Below are 12,817 nucleotides of genomic sequence, written 5' to 3' on the forward strand. Positions count from 1 at the left end.
AATTGGAACTTTAATGGCAAAACTGGTTAGCCCAAAATCAAAGAGCGAGGTCCCCATGGACGTTGAATCATCTCAAAGCAGTGGCACCGGCCCAATCACGCATCATGAATTGCCAACTGCTGATGCTCTAGAGGCTAAACTATTGGTAGAAAGATATTCTACTTCTGCACTTAGAGATGAAGTTGACATGTTGAGGAAGCAAACAACACAATCGCAAGCAGTACTCAAGACAACTATTAAATATTTGGTGGATTTCAAAACGAAGCAAACTGAGACTGACAGCATTGTTAAGGTCCTGAAGGAAAAAAGGAAATTAAAATCCCACTTGGTAAATCATAGGTGAAATGTTTTTCCATTGTTGAATAACCTCTATGTTGTTTGTTCATGTAATCGCAAACCATTTGTTTAGAGATCATGTAATAATTATTTTTTGTTTTTTGGTCTATTTTTTAGCATGAGTCTATATTAATTGATAAGACTGTGACACATTTATTTTTTTGTCGACGCAAAGATATTTCATTTTGTTTTCTATGCCAGACCTACAAATATGCCAGTTGGGTTGAATGAGCATTCTGCAATAATAGTAATGTAGATGGTCCTTAAGTGACACGCATCTAAAAGGGGCAATACGTTGTACTAGCTTTGCTAAAAAAATGATGCTCTTTTCTAGCAAAAAAAAGTACAGCGGCCTAACTTAAGTATGTTAGTTGATATTATTGATCCATATATTCTATAAGTGTTTATATGTGTGTTAGTTTTGTACATTATTGGTTGATTGACTCAGTATTTTGAATCTTGAGACATTGCTTGTGTACATATCTAAATGGGAGTATACTATATGTTGTGTGTGTTATACATGTTACACTTGAGTTGGACATAAAGTGGTTTCAAATATTTGAATTCACCTTAAACTAGATTCTACCTTCTGAATTCGAGTATCGGCATTTGTAAATCATATTCATATATGATAGTGGAATACATCTTTGTTGTGCTTTTGAAAATTATAAAAAAACATAGAATGATCTATAAAGATTCGTATAAGAATACAAAATGGATTTGAATTTAGTTGCCAGGGTAAACGTGAATGCTTATTGTCCCAAAATTTGAAAGAAGCAGCAAAACATCCACTCCCACGTCGGCTGCTCGAAGCAGGTGTTTGCAAGATGGAAATTACTGTCTACCCGTTACACGGACAACCCATCGGCCTGATTCCCACTACTATCAATAAGGGTAGGCTAGTAACTTCAATTAGACGTGACACGACCGCCTCTGAGCCCATTCAGACATGGTGGGCGCCAACCATGGGCGGCAAAACACATTTGATTCAAGATCATCCAAAAGACCTCTGTCTCTCCCTCCATTTCCCCATTCATACATGATGGGTGACAAAACAAACTTGACTCGGCCGAAATCAATGTAGGGAAATATTTTTAATAGGGGCAGGTTTGTAACTTCACTCATACGTGACACAACCGCCCTACTTGTCATCCCCACTCATGCACTACGGGAGCCAAAACACCCTCTCCTCGCCCGAAATCGCTCTGGGCAAATATTGGCGAGATGCGAGATTACCGTCCTATCCCCAACCGATGATACGTCCAAATTTTAAATGGGGACAAAGTTCATAACTCTCCCATATTTCAGACAGGCGCGTCCCAAAGACATGGTTCCTCGTACCTCTCCCTCCATTTTCCTATTCATACATCATCCGCTCTAGAACACCACCCCCGCACCAGCCTCCTCCGTCCGCCACCCCATCCATCGCCGTCTTCCTCCACCAGGCCGAAGCGCCTACCAAGACCGCATTGTCCACTGCTAGAGATGGATGTTTATCATCCACGACGATGGACCAGGAGCCTTGTATGGCGTCCTCTCGCGTCATCAGCGCCATCGTCCTCCTTGTCGGGGCCGCTCTGACGACCTTCTCATCCACTACAACGGGACTTATCGCAGATTTGCTTCCACACCACTGACAACCATTGCACCCCCGATGCCTACATGGTGCTGCAAGAGAGGTGGTACTGCTTCATATTTGCTCAACCTTTTGATCTCAACCATAAAATAAATCATAACTTGCTTACTGTACTTTCTATTCAGCTCTTAGAATCTTAGTTCTTAGTTCGAAGCAAACAATGGTTGCTAAGTAGCATTTCTGCAGTTTGCAGCTTCAAATTTATGATGGCACAATCATTATAGGGTTTAATTGATCATGCTTAGAGTTCCCCTTTTTATGATCACTATACGATCAGCCTACGTGCTTCGTGTCACAATAGCACTACTCCACCCATCAAGCTAAACAAGCTTAGTTGTTCAAATATGAATCTGATATTATTAAAACAGAGTCGTTTAAGTGGTCAGCTAATTGTTCCTAATTTAGTTTCAAAATGCATGTACACCGCTGGGGTGGATCTACAGGGTGGCCATGATGGGCCGCAGCCCACCCTGGGATTTTGGGTCAGCCCAGACCTTGATTCCCCTCTATTCTGTCGTCCTTCTGATCTCTACTTGCCCCCAGCCGCCTGCCTCACAGGCGACTTGCCATCCCCGAACGGCATGACTTTAGGAGGAGACGCCGAACTAACATGAGGTCAGGAGCCGCTCGCCCAACAACGTCATCGCCGCCCTGGCGCGCCGCCGTGCCTAACTTCCCAGTCCGTTCAGGGCTCAGGCATGCAACACCCACTAAGCCAACCCGATTTATCCTGAGATACGTCCTCAACACTCATCAGTCGCTCCCCATGACCCATTTTCTAATTGATTCATTACTCATTAGGCAGGATTGTCATTAGGGTTTGTTGTATACTGAGTGCTACCTACACTTAATGGTTCATATATTTCAGTCATCTTTAGTACCTGTAAAGTTCACAAGGTTCCAAAATTATGTCCCTAGGAACAGACACTAGTCATGTTGGATTGTTGGTCATAGTGTCGTTGACCCATATTACTACTGCAGGCCAGGTTTGTTGATAATTTTACTTGTCTTTCTTACTCGTTCATTATGATATCCAATTATTCACTTTGATTAGTTGCAAACAATAAGTGCTAGACCAACTTCTTGATTCAAATTTTTGACGGTCTCTTACTGCAGTTACAATTCTGCATACTTGCCCTAGTAAGCTCACAAGTAATGATTCATTCACTACCTGTATGCTTGCCTTGTCATATTTGTTGTCAATATTCTTTTAGGGTGGACCACCCTATTTCAAAATACTGGAACCACAAACATGAGTGAATAATATTTCTCCGTGTGATCTCTTCCGTCATGTGTGGGCAAAGAACACTGCATTGTATAGAAAAAAGTGCCATATCCACATTTTACATAGACTACGATGTTTTACATGGAATACAATTTGCCTACAATGCTTTGTGTCGCACTACCAACACTCCACCCTTGAAGCCAAACATTATGTCACTCATAATTCCGTAGTATATTTTTTTCAAATACGAATTTGATATGGTTCTAATGTTCCTACTTTCGTTTCGAAATGTGTGTCCTCCCCTTATAGAGATATAAGAGGTTTGTATTTCTGTGTGTGGTCCGGTGAGCACGGTTGGGGGATGAACTTTGTATACGCAGGGATTTGTAGGGAGACACTATTCGAGTAGATTCTGCAATGCATTCCATAGATAATCTCAATACTTTTTATGTTTTCATAATCTTAGATACTGAACAACATCATAATGATTATGAGCTTGCACACATGAAAAGAATAAAGCAGAACAATGCCATGGCTATCAAACTTGGCATTAAGGGGCCGAGATCCAGTATGGATGCAATGCAAACGCTCTCCACCTAAAGATTCGTGTTCAGAATATGATCCTAACAATGATTCTAAGCTAGAGGGAGACCTAAGTCAATGTAGCTCGTTGGTGGAGGAGTCAGAGGCGGATGCCCTATCTTATTCACCCATCAAGCTGATTGCTCTAACTTTGCAAGGTTATATTGGTGCACATATCTTGCAAATGATGCTTTGCATTGCTTCTACTTTATTTCACTGCCATTTTCTTAGTTTACACATCTTCTATGTGAATACACCCTGCCTATCCATTTTCACTACATATTCCATCTGTCATCATACCATATTTATCCATTCAAATGATGTTCTTTTGTATCAGATGTTCAAAAGGAAGAGGGCGATTGCTAATCATGAAGGAGCACGAACAAAGTATTTGGAAAAAAAGGTAGTGACACCTAATAAATAAAATAGCCCATTAGGTGTAGTGGCAATATCACCAGACCCACAAAAAATGGACCCAACTCTAGCAGTCTTCTAGCCCTACTGCACTGGTCATCTCTGATGCCCCAAGTCAGCAGACCCCAATTGCAACAGACAGTATGATGATGCCAATTGACATAGCACCAACTCTATGATGCAAAACCCCTATTATAGCAAAGAGTACACCAAATCCAGTTGCCAAATCCCTTTTTGAATGAGAGAGAGCCTCAATTGCAGCAAATAGGACCCCTGTTCCACTTCTTCCCAATTTATAAGACGAAGCTTATATTGTTGTCAGGAACTTTGTGTGCATCTTTCCTTCATGGAAAGATTATACCACAGACAAAGAACAATTTCCAATCTTCCTCCGCAACTTACGTGTAAGTAATGTACTAATGTTATTAATGGTAATTAGTGCATATGTTTCTGCTGACAGGAGATACAAGATTTCATTCTTTTAAATAGGCGAGGACCAAACTGGATAGTCAAGACGAGCAAGGCTTGGTTGCTCTTTTCAAGCACTCGTTGATGAAGTATCGTTCCTACCTCAGGCAAGCGCACTTCGATGGTAAGCCTCTAATCAAAATTTCCATAAATTCTTTGGTACTACATATAGTAGGCAGTGACTAGAATAATCTTGTTACACATTGGCCACGTCTGCAGCGTAAGGTATTGTCTATGATATCACATCACAATTTGAACTATATTTCTGCATGTGCCTTACCATCTCACTTGTACAAAAACTATTTGTAGAAGAATATTCATTCTCAAGGGACCACAGAATCTCGCAACTATACTGCACACTGCATTGCTCTTGTGAGTACCTCTTGCCCTGTATGACCATACTTACTTTCATAGCTGGTTTATTATGTAGCATCACTACACATGTTAGCCTCCTTATCCTCCATTTGGTGGACATTATAATATCCATATCCAATTTTACATAAATTTAGAAACAACCCAATGCTTTTGAAGAGGTTTAGCTCTACAGTCCTCTTGTAAGGACCGAACGTCTTTTATCATTGTACTTACATTAACAGCTACTCCCTCCGTCCTGTAATATAATAGTGCTTTGTACAGTATGCCAGTGTACAAAACACTCTTATATTATGGGAAGGAGGGATTGGTTCATTGTGTAGCATTACTCTGCATCTTATCTCCCTCGCCCACCATTTACTAAAAAATATCATATCTATATTTAATCTTACCAAAAAGGTGAATACATAGACAATGCCAGTGCAGAACTGTAGCCCATTGCTCTCGTGAGTACATTTTGTCCTGTAACGCTTGTACTTACAGGGATAGGTAGTTGATTATGTAGCATCTTATCTTCAATATCCTCTATCCCTTCCAATATTATCATATCTATAATTACTCTCTACAAAATGTAGAGTACATGCAATGCTTATGAAGAAGATTCTGTGCTAAAATTCTTGAGTTATCCTTCCCTTGACATGGAGAAGGGCATTATAGAGTCGGTGTTAACTGTTAATGTAAGTCAGTCCTTCTAAAGCCTTTATCCTCAACGAATGTTTAATTTGCTCATACTCCCTATTATCAACTACTATTTAGTTTGTTGTTTCTATAAAAACGCATGTTCACAACAACTGTAGGTTCCAAGTGTTAGTTGTAAAACCAAATTCCTTATTCATACCATGCACATTAGTCAATACAGATCCAATGATTTTCTTTAGCCCTACATGTGTGCTTGTTTTTGTTGATCTATAATCCACTTTGTGGTGAAGCAGCCCACATTTGCACCTTGTCATTTCCTGCTTTATCTTACTGATGTGGCTCATGATATGAACAACATGCCATGCACATTAACCAAAATAGATACAATGATTCTCTTTTTCCCTTCATCTATGCTTGTTTTGTTGATATGGTAATGCAGTAGTGTGGTGAAGCTCCCTGCATTATGAACAATACCAAATTATGCTATTGACATTTTGAACTGTCTCTTTATTTTATAATTTGAAATTGGATGGAATTGATAACACAGTTACCATCTTTGTTTATGTACGTTCAAAACTTGTCATCTCTCTGCTTGTTCCAGGGTGATATGCCTGATGGTGTGCACAAGTCTGCTGAAGGCTGTGAGACCAATCCAACATATATTCCAGCAAAGAAGGCAAAACATCTTGAAGATAGTGAGACAACCCCAAAGTCTTGTCTTGGCGCAGTGTTCAAGTTACCCGAGACTAGCAGCCACACAAGCTCGCAGAATTCACTGCCTGAATCAGTTCGACTTCTTCAGTCTCAACTTCAAGCAGAAAGGTATTTTCCAACTCAACTTCTACTTGAAGTCCAATCTCTAAGGAAGATCATTGTGAACTCCAATGAGAACCTCATTGCTAAACAGCTATAGTTGGAAGCTATGACTAACATGCTAGGAGGGTCTCACAACCTTGCTCAGCTACTTGCGCAGCAGCTCCCGTGCAAGGCTAACCTTTCTTGAACTGGCTTGGAAGTTGTCTTGGTTCAATATTATTTTGTTACGCTGCAATGGCGCCCAGTTTTTGTAATATGTTTCTTCGTTGCGCTTTATGATCACTGGTGGCGAACTTTGATGCCCAGTGGATGTAATATGCCATTAATCCTTTATTGTATAGTGTAGGTTTATTCTAAGTTACTATGTCATAATTTCTTCATTGTATAGAGTAGGTTTGTTCATGATTCCTAGTTACCGTATATGCCACCATACGCTATCTGAAAAAATGGCGAAAATCTCATGTAGGCCACCGGGCCGAAACAGTTGCCTCTAATGGGCCTACATTTCAGCAGGCCACAATTGGGTCGGCCCGCAACTTTCTTGGGCCTTCGCTGACCGGCCATTTGGACCCTTCATAGACACTGCGCGCCAGGACCATAACTTGCATGGGCCTTCATTGGGCTTAACGTTTAGTTGGGCCTTTAGTGGACCCAACGCTTAGTTGGGCCCATGTAGCTTCAGGCCATCAACATGCTGAATATTCTGCTGGCTTGTTACGGCCCAGAAGATACCATGGGCCTTTAGCAGGACAAAATGCATGTTGGGCCTCAATTTTTAATAGTCGTCCATGGGCGGCTAAAATGTACGTCGGGCCATTATTGGCCCAGTTATATGACAGGTCGTTACTAGGATGAAACATATCTTGGGCCTTGGTTGGCCTATTGATATCATGGGCCTTTAAGAGACCAAAAGCTTAGTAGTGGCATCAACGGGCCGAATTATACGATAGGCCTTTAGCAAGCCCAAAATAACGTTCGGCTGAACTATTGCCACCTTGGTCATGGGCCGTTAGTGGGCCGGATGTCACATCGGACCATATCTGGCCCATGGGCAGCACAGGCCATTACCAGGACGAAAGACACACCGGGCTGAAATGGGCCCATGTCTACATCGGGCCTCAAATAGGCCAAAATCTCACTGGGTCGTAATTGGGCCCAAAGACTCGGCAAACAATTAACGGGCCAGATCTGGTGGTGGGCCGTAAACGGACCATGTTTAAGCAGGCCGTTAGTGGGCCAGCCCACCAATACCTGAGTAAATCATATGGGCCTTTGACTAGGCCGGCCTTTTAACCTATATGGGCCTCTGTTGGGCCTTGTCGCATGTCGACGTATCATAGGCACGTCTCCTCCATTGGACTGATGACATCTAGCCCATCACGGAGCCGACACGTGTTTCCTCAGGCCAATGAGCATTTTACACATGGAACATCGCCATTGGTCATTGCTGTTAACGGGTTATCATATCCAAAACCGGACCCGATAGCTTAGCGGTGACCCGTTATAGTGGATGCTACGTGTCGGTTACCCTTGACGAAAGCACTTCCATGACACGTCATTTATCATCATGGAAGTGAACACTTTCGTGATGATAATTTGAGTATTGTCATGGAACACTTCTACAAGAGCACATGTATGACTATCTTGATTCTGTCATAAAATCGTCATGGATGTACATGCATGGCAGAAAACGTGACCTACTGTGACAAACATGTATCATCACGGAAGTGTTTTTGTAGTGATCTTCACTTAGGGTTCCACCCTACAACAATGTTCCATCGGATGTGTATGGTAATTTATAATGGACCACTTGGGGCACCCCTGCAGGGTTAAATCTTTTCGAAAGTTGTGCCCGTGGTTATGTGGCGACTTGGAAATTTATAATATCCGGTTGTAGAGAACTTAACACTAAAGCCAAATTAAAATACACCAACTGCGTGCGTAACTGTGACCGCCTCTTTTAGAGGGAGTTCGAGGAGAGAACATGGTGAGGTTATCTTTGACTCATAAGTAGTTCAGGATCACTTCTTGATCATTACTAGTTTGCGACCGTTATGTGTAGTATACTCTTCTTACTCTTATACTCGTAAGTTAGCCAGCATACATTATTTAGTGCTGCTGCAATCTCACCACTTATCACTTCCATGTCCATTAAGCTTTGCTAGTCTTGATACCCATGGTAATGGGATTTCTGAGTCCTCGTGGCTCACAGATTACTACAACAACAGTTGTAGGTACAGGTAATGTGATGACCTTACGTGAGAGCGATGCATGCATGTTTTGGAGTTCTTCTTCTACCTCTTCTTCTTCAATCAAGGTTAGGTTCCTGGTCGGCAGCCTAGGCTAGCAGGGTGGATATTATTCTTGTTTTTTGTTTGTTTTCATCTGTAGTCAAATGTTGCTCTTTGTATGGGGTTTGCTATGTATTCATGTATTCATGTGGCGATTGTACGCCTTTGTATGTATCCCCATCTATTATGTACATGGTACGATGTAATGATATCCACCTTGCAAAGTGTCCTCCATATGCGCTTCTATCCTTGGTGGGACCTCCGATTTCCTCTAGGATAGGGTCGCATATTGGGTGTTACAGTTCATGCCACATGTTGAATTTAATATTGTAGTGGTAGTCTCTACCACACAGGAAAATTTAATGGTCGACCGAATTCGTGCCATATAGAAATGTTCATGCCGAAAAGGGGGCGGGCACAAGACGAGACAATGCGGGGTTTATATAGTCATTGCCATGTATATGAACATGAACATAGCATCTGGAGTGAGTATTTCAGCTATCATCATCTTGCCCCCGGTCACAAGCATGACTGGAGCTGAGTTGCCACAAATCAACAAATGACTACGTAGATGGCCTTACATGTCGTTCATTGCGCATCGCCAACCTTGAGCTCTCATGTATTAAGAGTAAACATCGAGTAACAATAGTAGTGAAATATTTCACCCTTCACTCATGTTATAGACCTGAATGTCGGCCTGTGGAATTTCCTACATGTTGATATGCCTGGCTATTTTGATGCAACACATGCATAGTGAAACACCAAACACACCAAAATATGGAGAGGTTTACGTAAAGTTGTAAGAAGACTCGGGCAACTAAAGGAATGAATGATAATGATGATTCATACTTCATAGATTCATTTTGTTAATTTGTGCTTGTATAAGACACCATGCTTTCAAGGGGCTCTTTCAAAGCCATGTTGACTTCTTCGAGTTGTCTCTTTGGTCAGAGCTTTCCATTGGCATCACACCACCTGTCCCGAGGGACTTAGGATATGGCTAGTTAATATGGTGTTTCATGGGGGTCGAGGCTATTGGAAATATGCCATTACTTTTGCTGAGGGGTGGTGAGTATCTATCATCCGCCTTTTTCAAGTGGGTACATTACTGCTTGATTAGCCTTCTCGATCATTGTCGCTTCTTTGAATTTTATGGGGCATCTCCTCTTTGATTTGGAGAACTACTTTATTGCCATGACTTCGTCTCCTCTTGTGAGGACTGTTTGAACTTCTTTGATTTAATGAGATTTCCTCTTTGTAGCATTTCATGAACTTTTGGTAGAACTTCTGATGCGGAGCATCCTTCCATCATCCTCATGGACTCTACACCATTGCATCAAGCACCATGTGGACCCATGACAAGAGCTAGAGCACGTGCAATGGAAACCGAGGTGAACTCCTTCCTACGTGATATGCATATGGACATAAACGGAACTTGGATGCTACCTCACAAAAATACAATATGCCTCATTAGGTACGAAGAGGAACACCCCCAAGCAGCTCAGGAGCATCACCAAGGAGTAGGAGGACCACCCCAAGGCCACGCGGAGCTAGACGGAGTGCAACAACAGCAGCACTAGAAGTCCCAGGCGACCCCGTGTGTACGTGCCCCCGAGACCCCGTGCCCACGGATTATCCAGGGAGTTGTCGATGTAGCACCCCGTGTGCACGGGCATGTACCGTGCCCACGGGACCCCCGTGCGCATGGGCTCTCCAGGATGGACGGTTGTGATCTCCTGTTTGAGCCCCTCATCATCCACTTCAACCTCAAGCCTATATATTTCATACCTAGGGTTATGTTTAGGTTAGCAAAGACATAAATGAGAACTTGAGAGCTTTGCTCCTTCTACCACCTCCATTGGAGATCAAGGCCTCTTTGGAGAGGACCCACTTGTGGATTTCAGGACCTCCATCTTGGAGAAGACTACCATCATCAAGACCTCATCTCCGAGGAGTGGGAAGAACTCTACCATTGTATCTTTCCTTTGATTGTGTTTGTGAACTTGTGGATCTTGTGTTACTATTCTAGTGGATGTGTAATTAGGTATTGTTAGAGTGAATTCCTCCTTGTGTTTTTTGGTGTTCATCCCTTTTCCCCTCCAAGTGGGAAAAGATCCATCTTAGGGTTTCACCCTACAGCAACTTCCTTCAATATTTGCTTCGAACCCACTGTCGGAACTTGGATGATAGTCACCCACCTTTGTGGAAACTAGAACCCTCATAGGAATTTTATATAGTCCCTTGTTTATACCTCACCAGGGTGGCAAGAAGCTGCACACTGAAACAACTTTTGTTGAGACATGTAGCCCTCTTTGCTCCTTTTCTTATAATTTACCCTGGCTAAGTGAGTGAAGATGCAACACCAATAGTAGTGTTGTAGGGTGAAACCCTAGGGAAGATCTTTCACACTTGGAGGGGGGAAATTGATGAACAAAATCACTCAAACATATCCAAATCACACATCCACTAGAGTAGCATACATGAGATCCACAAGTATACAAGAACAATTCAAGGAAAATAGCACCAGGATAAAGTTCTTCCCACTCCCTAGAGAGGTGAGGTCCTGGTGATGATCTTCTGCAGGAGGAGGGCTTGATCACTACTAGGAAAAGGGCTATAGATAATATGGACACTAATGGCGCACCACATACAGGTGCGCCATTAGTAATATATTAATGGCGCACCTGGTGTGTGGTGCGCCATTAGTAGTTTTGAAAATAATAATAATAATAATAATAATTGTTACTAATGGCGCACCATGGGATAGTGCGCCATTACTAGTTGACATAGTAATGGCGCACCACACCCACCGTGCGCCATTAGTAGTTTTGAAAAAAATAAAAAAAAATGTTAGTAATGGCGTGCCCACTAACTTTTTTTCAAGTTGATAGTGCGCCATTACTAAGTTTTTTTCAAAAAAACAATTCAATTTTTTTTCAAAACTAGTAATGGCGCACCGTGTGTGGTGCGCCATTACTAGTTGAACTAGTAATGGCGCACCACGCCCACGGTGCGACATTACTAACTTGGCCCAAAAATTCCACCGAATGCACCCCCCCCAGTGGACCGCCTTTTCAGTTTAAAAAAAAGAAAATGATGGAAATGTCAAAAAAATAAAATAAGTTTCCCATGTGATATGTGGTCAACTTGTTGGGAAAATTTACAAATATGAATTTCGACTTTATTTGCAAAATCTCTCTGGAATTTGTAAAATGGGCATAACTTTTGCATACGAACTCGGATTAAAAAGTTTTTTATATGAAAAATCATCTACTCAAAAAGTTATAGCAGAATTTAACTAGGGGAACCTTGTTAAACATTTTCAAAATCCCCAAAAACCTAACAGAAAAAAAGTTATGGGGCTTTTAAGATCTAGAGGGAAAAAAGGAAAAAAATCAAACTTACTAGTGCCGCACCGTTTGCTAGGTGCGCCACTAGTAACAGAAAAAAAATTGGTTTCAAAAAAAATTTGAATTTTTTTTAAATATGTAATATGACCGGGAAGTTTGAAATATTTTTTCAAAATTTCATCATACTCATGAACATGAGCAAAGTCCTAGACATCAACAAGGTTTAATAGGATTGATATGATAGATATATCAACAAGTGCCTGTGAAGTGAGCTAGTGCTGGGGTTGGATAGAACTGTGAAGTTAAGCGTGCTCGGGCTAGAGTAGTGTGAGGATGGGTGACCTTCCGAGAAGTTTGACCACAGAGTGCAATTTGACTTGAGATTAAGCATATTGACCTGAGATTAAGCCATAGTGACCAGAGATTAAGAAATAAACGAAAAAATTGGAATTTTTTTATTTTTTAAAAAAATTGTTACTAATGGCGCACTTCTATGTGGTGCGCCATTAGTATCTGTACTAATGGCGCACCTGTGGTGTGCCATTAGTAGTGAAAACAGGTGCGCCACTAGCAACCCTTTTTCTAGTAGTGGATAATCCACTAGGGTTCTTCCCAAGAGGGGCCTTGATCTCCAAGAGGAGGGTAAGTGATGTAGGGTGGAATCCTAGATGGCTGATCTTTCATGAAA

The sequence above is a fragment of the Triticum urartu genome, chromosome 7A (assembly GCF_056163025.1).
Source record: "Triticum urartu cultivar PI428250 chromosome 7A, HENAU_Tu73, whole genome shotgun sequence".
Lineage (NCBI taxonomy): Eukaryota > Viridiplantae > Streptophyta > Magnoliopsida > Poales > Poaceae > Triticum > Triticum urartu.